Below are 12,327 nucleotides of genomic sequence, written 5' to 3'. Positions count from 1 at the left end.
CAGATATCTTGACCCAGAAAACTTGACACATAGAAATAATCATTACAGGAGTTGAGGGCGTTCACAATAAACAGATGACTGGAAACAGGTGATACGTATATGGAGCTCTACATCAGGCCTGAAAAGAGTAGGAAGAACCGCCCAACTGAATTTCTCTTCTTCTTCTTTTTTAAATCAAGAAGACCTGTTATCAAGGCCTGTAAAAAGCAAAAGGGAAATCAGGGTATGGCATCAAGGGATGGGGGCGGGGCATTCCCTTTTCCTTTCCCAAGTGAGAAATTTTGTCCATTTCCAAAATTGGATACGAGGGCAGGGTTCCAAGGAAAGCAACGGGGAAAAGGGCACATCTCAAAAGTCCCAGAAAAGATGATTGAGACCCTAAGGATTTGCCTTCCAAATTTCCTTGGAAGTCGAAAATTACGGACTGTAATTAACAAATAGGATCCAAATTATCTCTAGAAAGTGCTTCCCTCCATTCTAGTGGAGCTTCAGGGCTCAAATGAAACAACGAAACAGGAAATCCTACCTAACCATTGTCCCCCTTCCATGCTGCCTGGGGCTTGGATATGTGCCATTTTCTTCCCAGGAGTGACCAGAGTGCCAGGACATGGGGACTCTGTCGTCAGTTTTGAAATTTCTTGTTATAAAACCCGACTCATTAATTAACAAATTTCTACTCAAAATGGGTGAAGGCATTGGTGAGGAGCTTTGAGCAAGTGTCTTCATCTCCCCAAGATGACCTAGTATTTTTGTAATCATCAGGGTTCTTTCTTCTCCTGGGAGGGACTGGTAGTTTTGGACCCAACCAACGTGTGGTCATTATTTGCCTTTCTGGTATGTCTATCTAGCAAAAATCCAGGTCCTTTTTATTTTGGTTCCCTGCTCTAAGGCATTTCCTCCCTTCCTCCCCTTCCTCTGTCTCTCTTTTCCAATCGAGGAAGACCCACAGCATCTCTGTACAAAGTGCTGTGCTGTTTTCCTCAGCCAGACTGCGCTCCTGGTGAGTTCTCCTCTTCTGGAGGAGCAAGGAGGCTCTATCTGCTCTCTTCCTCAGGCCAGGGGTTGACTATTGATTCCAGTACCTCAGCTGCCACATGTAAATGTATTCACCAGCCAGATGACAACAGCTTCAGAAACTTGCCCGGAAGCCAGAGGAGCTCATGTGGTTTGGAAATACTTGCATGAAAATTTAAATTCTGGCAAATATTTTAGGTATGGAGATGAATCTTAGGGGAGATGATCTCTTGTTGAATGTTAACTCTAAGAATATATTAGAGCCATAAAAGGAGGTCATGGTACCTCTTTTGCCTTTCCTGAAATAATAGCTAATAGGGGGCACATTTGATGTGCCAGGTATTTTTCATGTGGTGCTGGGAGTCGAACCCAGGGCCTCTCAGTGCTCCGCCACGGAGCCACATCACCAGCCCAGTGAGTCATCACAGCTCTTGAGAAAGGTACTCCTGTCCCTATTTTCAGATATGGAAACCGAGTCACAAAGAGCTTAAAAACTTGCTCAAGGAAGTAGTAGAAAGTGAGTTCACTACATGAATTTTTATAAATTTGTTTTTTAGTTATAGGTGGACACAATATCTTGATTTTATTTTTATGAGGTGCTGAGGATCAAACCTAGTGCCTCGTGCATGCTAGGCAGTGCCCCACCTCTGAGCCACCACCCCAGCCCCAGTGAATTTTTAACTTAAGTATCCAAATGTCATAAAAGTTATTCTCCCAAGCAGGAAGCATACTAGAGAGAGTCCCTACTGCTCTTGTCATGGTGGCCCTCAGTGAGGGCTTTCTGGGCCTGCTCCAGTCAGTGACCAGGGAGGAGGCCTCTTAGAGTAGCTGTTGTGACTTGATCTCTTTTCTTTTCTTTTTGGTGCTGGGGATGGAACCCAGGGACCTTTGCATCTTATGCATGCACTCTTCCACTGAGATATACCCCCCAGGACCCTGGGGTCATGTGGCTGTGCACACCGTCTCATCTGCAGGAAGTAAATCCTGTTCCTTAAAGCACTCCCTAGAGCCAGTGTCTCCAACAGCCAGGAGCAAAAGATTCAACTGGGATGCAGTAAGAGGGCAGGTTTCCACTTGGCTGGGCAAGAGTGGGGTCTGAGGCTGCAGCTGGTCCACTGACTGGAAAAAAGGACCTTGAATGCTTCTTTTTTCTTTTTTTGGGTGTGTGTGGGGGTACCAGGGGTTGAACTCAGGGGCACTTGACCACTGAGCCACATCCCCAGCCATGTTTTTAATTTTATTTAGAAACAGGTCTCACTAAATTGCTTAGCACTTCACTTTTTGCTGAGGCTGGCTTTGAACTCTCCATCCTCCTGTCTCAGCCTCCCAAGCTATAGGGATTACAGGTGTGTGCCACTGCGCCTGGCCCTGGATTGCTTCTGGATCTTCATTGGCATCCTCAGTGTTTCAGTGACAAGAATTTCTCTGCTAAGAGTTCACTCTGTATTTGAGCACACATTCGGCCTAGTTCCCACTTGTCATCTCTGTTTTTAATTGCTGCAGTAGATGTTTTCCATTTAGAAGGATATTTTGGGCTGAGTTGTAATCCCCTCATGATTCATATATTGTAGCCCTAATCCCGGTACCTCTGAATGTGACTGTAGCTAGAGATATGGCCCTTTAAGCACCAATTAAGTTAAACTGTTGGGAAGGATGTGACCCAATCTGACTGGACTCCTTATAAGAAGAGGGAATTTGGGCACACAGAGAGACACCAGGGAAGCATGTGCATGGAGGGACTAGCGTGTGAGACGCAGCAAGGAGCCACCTATGAGCCAAGGAGAGAGGCCTCGGGAGAAACCAATCCTGCCCATACCTTGACCTTGGACTTCCAGCTTCTAAAACGGTAGGAAATAAATTCCTATTGCTTAAGCCACCCGGGCGGTGGAACTTAGTTATGGCAGTCTGAGTAGACTGACGCAGAGGGTACCCATTTCTGAGCCCCCTCCTGCATCTGAGGACCCCACCATAGTGTGAGTATTGCTGGGAGACAGGTCTCCACCTTCCACTAGGAGAGCTCAAAAGAAGATATTGTTTATCCTGTCCCTCTACAAAGGGGACAGGTGGTCGAAGCCTGGCTCTTTCAAGGACTCTGAGTTTGGTGTGAGGTCACCCAAAAGCCAGGGCAGCAGTTAGTGGCACCCTTTGTCCAGGGGCCCAGTGGCAGTGGAGGAATCCAGGGCCCGGTGGTGGTGAGGCTGCTGCTGGGTTCCAGGACAGTGTGGAATGTTCAGGAGCAGCGGCAACAGCGCCCCAGATGCACCGTCCTGGGGTGAGACCAAGAGGGGGTCAATGGCCTGGTTCCCTTAATTCCTTGCCTTTCTTCCAGGCTCAGTTCTCCAGCCTTCCTAACAATTCTTCCTGCTCTCCAAGTCTCTCCATTTGATTCTCCTTCTACTTAAGGGACCTAAAGCTGATTCAATGTTTGCAATCAAAACCTTTGACTTGTATAGATTTATTCAAAAATTTTGGAATAATTGACCTTTTGGTGCTGCTTAAATCTTCTTCCACTGGTATGCTTTTTTAAAAAACAATTTTTTAATTTTATTTATTTTTTTGTGGTGCTGAGGATCGAGCTCAGTGTCTCACACGTGCAAGGCAAGTTATCTACCACTGAGCCCCAGCCCCAGCCCTGGTATTCTTTTTACTCATCTACATTCTGTTGCCTTTCCATCACAAGCAGAGCAATGACATGTTTCCCATCTTTATTATCTTTATTATACCAAATATACTATATATATTACATTTATATAATATATATTATATAATATAATATACATTGTATATTATATAATATATAACATATTACATATATTATATTATACATCGATATTATATAATACCTATATTATATCTGGGATTGTGGATTGTCTAGAGAGTAACCATGCTCAGTGTTCCAGCTAGGGAGGGTGAGACCCATGTGGATAGTAAGACCACATCATAATCTGCCACCTTGAATCAAATGTTTCACTCTGCCCTTTACACCAGGGTGTCAGCACCAAAAATGAAGAGGAAAATGAACCAGATTTCTTCCAGTGGAATCATACAGAGGTTGTACCCTTGGGCATCCATAGGTTTACGTCCCAGGCAGCCATGGAGGCCCGCCTGCATGATTGTAGGAACACTGGCATTAGAGTTGATCTTCCCCATCATTTCAGCACCCAGACCTCGTCAGTTAATCCCTTTTCCTTGCTTCAGTGCCCCTGAGTCACCACTTTTGAAATCCTTTTATTATAAAACCATATTCATTAACTGACAAATTTATATTTAAAGTAAATTGGGGCATTGCTATGGAACTTTGGGCAAATCTCTTAATCTCCCCAAGTCTTGGTTTTATTATTTATAAGGAGAGACGAATAGGCTTCAACCTTGCAGGATGATTGAGATTTAGCAGGATTCTAAGTCCCATCTACCACTGGGGTCAGAAAAGGTCATAGTGTTTGGAGTTCTGGAAAGACAAGTCTGCTAGGAGTTTATCTGCTAGGAGCTCAGCACGCCTCCCATGATGGAACTTTCCAGACAAGGCAGGCCAGATGCAGTCACAAAACTTCATTCTGGGGAAGGAAGTATGACTCCCAGTGCAGTGGGTGTCTGTCCCGTGACTTTGCCTTCCATGTTCAAGTCTGATGGAGTGATAGCAAAGAAGGGAGGGGAAAAGAGGAAGTAACCACCAAGGCTGAACAGAAAGAATCATTTTCCTGGAAACTAAGATACCAGGACACAAACTGCGTTGTTGGGTATCCGTTTGTTAGAGTGTGGAGGTAGACATGGTCTCCACGTCTTTGTCAGAGTCCACGTGCTGTTTAGTAGCTCAAAGCCTCCAGTACTGGGTGGCTGTTCTGGAAGAGAAGTGGGAATAGCCGAGATGTCCACTGAGCAGTTGGCAGCAAATGGCAGTCATGTGGCAGTGATTGGCAGATGGAGCCACAAATGAGACCAAATGAGACCAAAATTGGCAGAGTTGATGGGACTGGAACCTTGGCGAAATACCCGCAGGGACTCCCAGAAATATTTGGTAGAACTTTACTCAGTACTGTGGTCTTTTTGTTATAGGTGGGCTCAGGGCTCAGTGAAGCTTGGATCACACAGGATTGGGAGCAACACAGGTAGAACTTTGAGCACAGTGCTGGTCACAGAGTTGGTGGAAGAGTTGTGGAAGCTACCAGCCCACAAGAATAGCCACACAAATTGTGACCAACCAATGACGATACCTGTTTAAGGAGGTGACCTTGTGACGTCCAATGGAGTCTTAAGTTTCTATTCATTTTTTGGAAAATAATGAAAACCACTCCTAAACTTTTGTTTCTACCTTAATGGATGCCCAGAGTCGGGGGAGGGGGAATCTAGGGTTCCAGGATCTTCTTGTCAGAGACCACAAAGGATATGAAGGGCAGGGCATTGTCTGTTCTCCATGTCCTGTGCTGAGACCAACCAGTGATTGCTGGAAAAGGCCAAGTGATACATCATGGCCTCATGGTCTGTTTTATTTGCTTAGAGGCAGAACCTAGAGACCTTGTGAGGCTTTATGGGATCAATAGAATAGAACTTCTGGGTTAGGCACATGAAATTAAGAAAATAAATAGGACTGAGTGTTGGAAAAATATCTGTGGGCTGTATTCTGATTACTATTCTGAGGCTCCTGGAGAAGATTGAAATGCAACAATTTGAAGCATTTACTACCAGATTGATTGACAAACTTTAGAATGTAGTGAAGTGTAGAAAAGGAGGTTGACTTGTTGAGGCGTGCACAAGGTGCACGCCAATAATTTTCCTTCTATAATTTTAATTTTTGTTGTCTTAGTGTTTTAGACAGACAGGAATGTGTATTTGATTTTTTAAATATTTTTTTAGTTGTAGGTGGACATAATGCCTTTATTTTATTTGTTCATTTTTTTTATGTGGTGCTGGGGATCGAACCCAGTGCCTCATGCATGCTAGGCAAACACTCTGCCACTGAGCCACAATCCCAGCCCTTGATTTTTATTTTTATTTATTTATTTTTTGGTGCTGGGGATTGAACCCAGGCCTCACATATACTAGGCAAGTGCTCCAACACTGAGCTACACTCACAGCCCTGCACCAGTGTTCAGATAGGTTCCTCAGTGTGTGCACGCGCGACACACACACACACACACACACACACACACACCCCGAGAGAGAGAGAGAGAGAGAGAGAGAGAGAGAGAGAGAGAGAGAGAGAGAGCGCGCGCGCTTTGGTCTTCAGTTTAAGCCAAATCTGTGGTTTAAGGTGTTGTTAAGAATCCTATGGGTAGAGGACACAGAGACTAATCCATAAAGTTACAACTATCTTATATTTGATAAAGGGGCTAAAAGCATGCAATGGAGGAAGGATAGCATCTTCAACAAATGGTGTTGGGAAAACTGGAAATCCATATGCAACAAAATGAAACTGAATCCCCTTCTCTTGCCATGCACAAAAGTTAACTCAAAATGGATCAAGGAGCTTGATATCAAATCAGAGACTCTGCGTCTGATAGAAGAAAAAGTTGGCTCCGATCTACATATTGTGGGGTCGGGCTCCAAATTCCTTAATAGGACACCCATAGCACAAGAGTTAATAACAAGAATCAACAAATGGGACTTACTTAAACTAAAAAGTTTTTTCTCAGCAAGAGAAACAATAAGAGAGGTAAATAGGGAGCCTACATCCTGGGAACAAATTTTTACTCCTCACACTTCAGATAGAGCCCTAATATCCAGAGTATACAAAGAACTCAAAAAATTAAGATAACAAATAACCCAATCAACAAATGGGCCAAGGACCTGAACAGACACTTCTCAGAGGAGGACATACAATCAATCAACAAGTACATGAAAAAATGCTCACCATCTCTAGCAATTAGAGAGATGCAAATCAAAACCACCCTAAGATACCATCTCACTCCAGTAAGATTGGCAGCCATTCTGAAGTCAAAAAAACAACAAGTGCTGGCGAGGATGTGGGGAAAAGGGTACTCTTGTACATTGCTGGTGGGACTGCAAAGTGGTGCGGCCAATTTGGAAAGCAGTATGGAGATTCCTGGGAAAGCTGGGAATGGAACCGCCATTTGACCCAGCTATTGCCCTTCTCGGACTATTCCCTGAAGACCTTAAAAGAGCGCACTACAGGGATACTGCCACATCGATGTTCATAGCGGCACAATTCACAATAGCTAGACTGTGGAACCAACCCAGATGCCCTTCAATAGATGAATGGATAAAAAAATGTGGCATTTATACACCATGGAGTATTATGCAGCACTAAGAAATGATAAAATCGTGGAATTTGCAGGGAAATGGATGGCACTAGAGCAGATTATGCTAAGTGAAGCTAGCCAATCCCTAAAAAACAAATGCCAAATGTCTTCTTTGATATAATGAGAGCAACTAAGAATAAAGCAGGGAGGAAGAGCAGGAGAAAAAGATTAACATTAAACAGAGACATGAGGTGGGAGGGAAAGGGAGACAAAAGGGAAATTGCATGGAAATGGAGGGAGACCCTCATTGTTATACAAAATTACATATAAGAGGTTGTGAGGGGAATGGGAAAATAAACAAGGAGAGAAATGAATTACAGAAGATGGGGTAGAGAGAGAAGATGGGAGGGGAGGGGAGGGGGGATAGTAGAGGATAGGAAAGGTAGCAGAATACAACAATTACTAATATGGCATTATGTAAAAATGTGGATGTGTAACCGATGTGATTCTGCAATCTGTATAAAAATGGGAGTTCATAACCCACTTGAATCTAATGTATGAAATATGATATGTCAAGAGCTTTGTAATGTTTTAAACAACCAATAAAAAAAAAATCCTATGGGGCCGAGTGCAGTGGTTCACGCCTGTAATCCCAGTGGCTCAGGAGACTGAGACAGGAGGATCTTGAGTTCCAAGCCAGTCTCAGCAACAGAGAAGCCCTTAACAACTCATTGAGACCCTGTCTCTAAATAAAATACAAAACAGGGCTTGGGATGTGGTTCACTTGTCAGTGCCCTTGAATTCAATCCCCAGTACTGCCCTCCCCCACCCAAAAAAGAATCCTATGGGAAAAGCCTGTGTGTATTGCCCATCACTGATGGATAAATCTAGGGGATTTCACAGCAGTAATGGAAATAAGGAAGGTTGGGAAGGAAATGGAGATGGGAAAGGGAAAAGCCTGAAGGCACAGGTTCAATTTCTATTGGCGAGATATAATATTTCAATTAATTTGGGGCTTGATGGAAATGGTGGAGAATATTTCTTTATTCTTGCTCTCATTTAATATTCTTTTTTTGTCTTATTCTTCAACATATAACTTAATTTTAAAAAATTTAGAATAACTATTTACATCTTAATCAGGAAATTATTAGACATTTCCCTGCTCAATGCCTTCATATATAATTTTTTATTTGGGTAAGTAGATATCCTGTTGTTGTCACATTTATTTAACTCCATAATTGATTTTTAAATTTTGCTAAAATACCTGGAGATAATGTTGCAATAGTATTTATGTTTGTTATGTGGTAAGCATTATACTAAACACTTTATATACGTCATTTAATTTAATGATTATAACAATCTCATGAAGTAGGTTATTATTATTTTTGTACCCATTTTATGGCAACTGAACCTTTCTATCAGAAAGAATACCTACCTGGGAAATGCCAAATTTATGCATGATGGTCTGTTTATTTGGTTGTTCTGAATCCAGACATATAGGACAACATCTGATACTTCCCCTGTAGAACTCTGCAAGGAGAGAGGAAACATAACACCTCAACAAACTCCTCTCATATCTCATTGACCTGAGGTTTTATCACCTGCCTATGTAGGGACCAGAACTTGTGACTGGTTGAATGTCTTGTGCTCTTAGGCCATCATAGGGTGTGACCCCATCCTCAGGATCCAAGTCAGTATCTATATCCCAGGCATTCAGGTCGAGGAAGGGATGAAGAAGAGACAAAGGGTGATCCCTTGACCCTTTTGGTTATATCCACGTGACCTGATCTAAATACAAGTCCATATTTAGCTGAAAGGGAAGCCAAAAAATGTAGTCTTTATTCTGAATGAACATGAGTCCAGTAAAAATTTTATTACTATGGAGGGAGGAGGAAATGAATATTGGAGAAAAACAATGTCCCTATCACATGAGTTAGAAATAAAATCAAGGAATCAAGGATAATTGCCAGATTTTTGCGTAACCAAAAACTGCAGATGATTACATATTGAGATTGATATTATCATTAGAAATTGAAGTTAAGCTCCTGATTACAGGAACTCAGAGGAGTTATTAGCATATAGGTGGCATATGGGTCTGTGATTGGCTGAAATCACATAAGGAAAGAACTAGAAGTAGAGAAGCCAGACAATTCATCATAGCCAAACTGTGGAACCAAACTAGATGCCCTTCAATAGATGAATGAATAAAGAAGCTGTGGTATATATACACAATGGAATAGTACTCAGCAGTAGAAGAGTATACAATTATGGCATTTGTAGGTAAATGGATGGAGTTAGAGAATATCATGTTAAGTGAAGTTAGCCAATTCCCAAAACCCAAAGGCCAAATGTTTTCTCTGATAAGTGGATGTTAATCCATGATGGGGGGTGATGGGATGAGTGGAGGAACTTTGGATGGGGCAAAGGGAGGGTGAAGGATGCATAGGGGGTAGGAAAGATGGTGGAATGAGACAGGCATCATTACCCTAGGACACAAACGATTGCATGAATGATGTGACCCTACTTTGGGTACAACCAGAGAAGTCAAAAATTGTGCTCCATTTGTGTACAATGAATCAAAGAGCATTCTGCTGTCATGTATAACTGATTAGAACAAATAAATAAGTTTTAAAAGAAGAAGAAGAAGAAGAAGAAGAAGAGGAGGAGGAGGAGGAGGAGGAGGAGGAGGAGGAGGAGGAGAAGGTTGATGTTGTGGAGGGAAAGATGGTAGGATTGAGAGGGGCTGGGTTGGAGAGGAGCAGGGATCTTTCTTCCTTTGTATCAGATGAGAAGACAAAAATCTGCAGGTCAGTTACATGTTTGGGAGTTTGGTGGTAGGAAGATGAGGTATGAGTTCTCACCTAATTATAAGTATTTTCTCTATGAGGTACGAAATGAAGTCATGAAACCAAGGAAGAAAGGCTCATGGAGGTTTGAGGAGAGAGGAGAAGGTGCCAAACGGTCTCCCCAAAGAGAGGGGATTGGATTTACACGGGAAGTGTGGTGTCCTTGAGTCAGTAGGACTGCTTGATTGACTTCATCGAGTTTCAACACTGGAGCACAAGCGCGATGGAGACACAGTGGGTTTAATCAGTGTTGGACTTTCCAGATGACCTGGATGGCAGGAGAGAAGAGACGGAAGATTGAGGGCATTTGTAGGAGAAGGGCCAGGGTAACCACAGGCTCTAGAATGGGGAAGAGGAAAATTGAGTGAGCAGTTCTTTGTATGGCATGGCATGTGCACACAGGTGGGTGAAGCATAGTTGGGTCTGGGAGTCAGGTGAGTGAATCAGGAGGTGAGGAGGTGATGGCCAGGATCAAGCAGGCCATCTGAGTGGAGACTTTGGAGATGATGTGGGTCTTGGTGAAGAAAGTCTGTAGGGACAGATGGCGAAGGTGGGTAGAAAAAAAATGACCCCTGCCTTAAAGGCTAAGAAACCAAGAGGCTGGAGTCCTGATCCTTTCTTCTCCCACCAGGCACCAAACACAGGGCTCTACATAGAATCAGTCCTTTATAATCATGGATTGAAAGTCAGGTACACAGAGGGAACAGAAAGCAGGGGTGAGATTCAATGTGTGTGACGGGAAGAGGGGAGAAGAGAGGTTGAAGCAATCTCTAAATCCATCCCCATCCCCTCCATCCCCTGGGGTCTGCTTAGAATCCTCCATTTGTAGGGCTTTAACATACTCTAATGAGCTATCCAAGAAAGACAGATTCAACTCCATTCAATCTGATTAATGTTTTTTGAGCACTTACTGAGTCTCGAATGGCCAACTAGGTGCCAAGTGTGAGGAGGAAAAGCTTCCCATTGTAGCTGGAGAAACCCAGGACGGCATGCATTAGCAATGCCAGGGAGTTTCTGCTAAGTGCCAAACAGTGATAATCAGCTTTGCCTCTTTCTGTTGATGATGTGAATTCCTTGAGAGGTTTGTTTGAAATCAGACCCCAGAAGGCCTGCTTTCATACCACTCAGCATGGAAACGGACGAGGCCACAAGCCAGAGACTTGTAAAAGGGAGAGTTGTGTTGTTTGGAAGTTATTCCCTGCACCCTTCCCCACCCTTTTCCTGAAACCTTCCTTCCCTGAACAATGCTGTATAAGTTCAGGTTTCTCAGAGAAACAGAACCAGTTGAAGACACAAAGGAGAGAGGGAGAGAGAGAGAGAGAGAGAGAGAGAGAGAGAGAGAGAGAGAGAGAGAGAGATTGAGTTTTGTTTTTTTTTTTAAAAGAATTGCTCAACTGGCAAGTTAAAAGTCCACAGAGCAGTCTGGCGAGCTGGAAATTCTGGGAAAGATTGACATGGTGGTTTTGAGTCCAAATGCCACAGTGGACTAGAAGCTCAACCAGGATTTTATGTTGCAGCTTTGAGAAACTTCTACTTGGGAGAACCTCAGTCTTTGCTCTTTAGGCCTTCGAGAAATGGATGAGGCTCACCTACATTATGGAGGGTAATCAGCTTGACTCAGAGTCCACTGGTTTAAATGTTAAATCTCCTCTTAAAAATACCTTCACAGTAACATCCAGACTGCTGTTTGGCCAAACAATTGGACACCAGGGCTTAGCGAACTTGACACACAAAATTAACCATCACTTCAGCTTACAAGATAACCAACTTGAAAGGAAGCTAAACTCATTGGTGTCCTCTGTGAAACGTTCATTCTGTCTGGAGTATGATTTTTGCATACATGTCTTACTGAACTATCCAACTTTGAGCTCCTTACTGGTAGTCTCCGTTTTTTTCCTCATAAGAACACATTTGTTGGGGCTGGGATTGTGGATCAGCGGTAGAGTGCTCGCCTAGCAGGGGCGGGACCCGGGTTCGATTCTCAGCACCACATAAAAAAAAAATAAAGGCATTGTGTTGTGTCCATCTACCAAAAAAAAAAAAAAAAAAAAAAAAAAGATTCTCTCTCTCTCTCTCTCTCTCTCCTTAAAAAAAAAAAAAAAAAAAAAAAAAAAAAGAACACACATTTATTGAGAGGCTTTTAGATCCACCTCAGTGTCTTACTTGGGTCCTCAAGTGTCAGGGAGTGCCAAGGGGGTTGATCTCCAGAACCAAAGAGTCTTGAAATCCAGATAATTTTGAACAGTTATGTGACTGTTCTTCAACTAAAA

General features: G+C 43.0%; 1 protein-coding gene across 1 annotated transcript in view; it reads left to right on the top strand.

The window, feature by feature from the left end:
• Positions 1-2,770: 2,770 nt before the first annotated feature.
• The window catches only part of CYSLTR2 (cysteinyl leukotriene receptor 2), a 51,796-nt gene continuing 42,239 nt past the window's right edge, over positions 2,771-12,327 (top strand). The window contains exon 1 of the mRNA XM_081263334.1: positions 2,771-2,860. The gene's annotated coding sequence lies outside the window, so the exon portion shown is untranslated. The remainder of the gene's footprint in view (positions 2,861-12,327) is intronic.

This window comes from Spermophilus citellus (genome assembly GCF_964194105.1).
Source record: "Spermophilus citellus genome assembly, chromosome: 1".
Lineage (NCBI taxonomy): Eukaryota > Metazoa > Chordata > Mammalia > Rodentia > Sciuridae > Spermophilus > Spermophilus citellus.
Note: the sequence above shows the minus strand (reverse complement) of the source record. Positions and strands in the feature narration are given on the sequence as shown.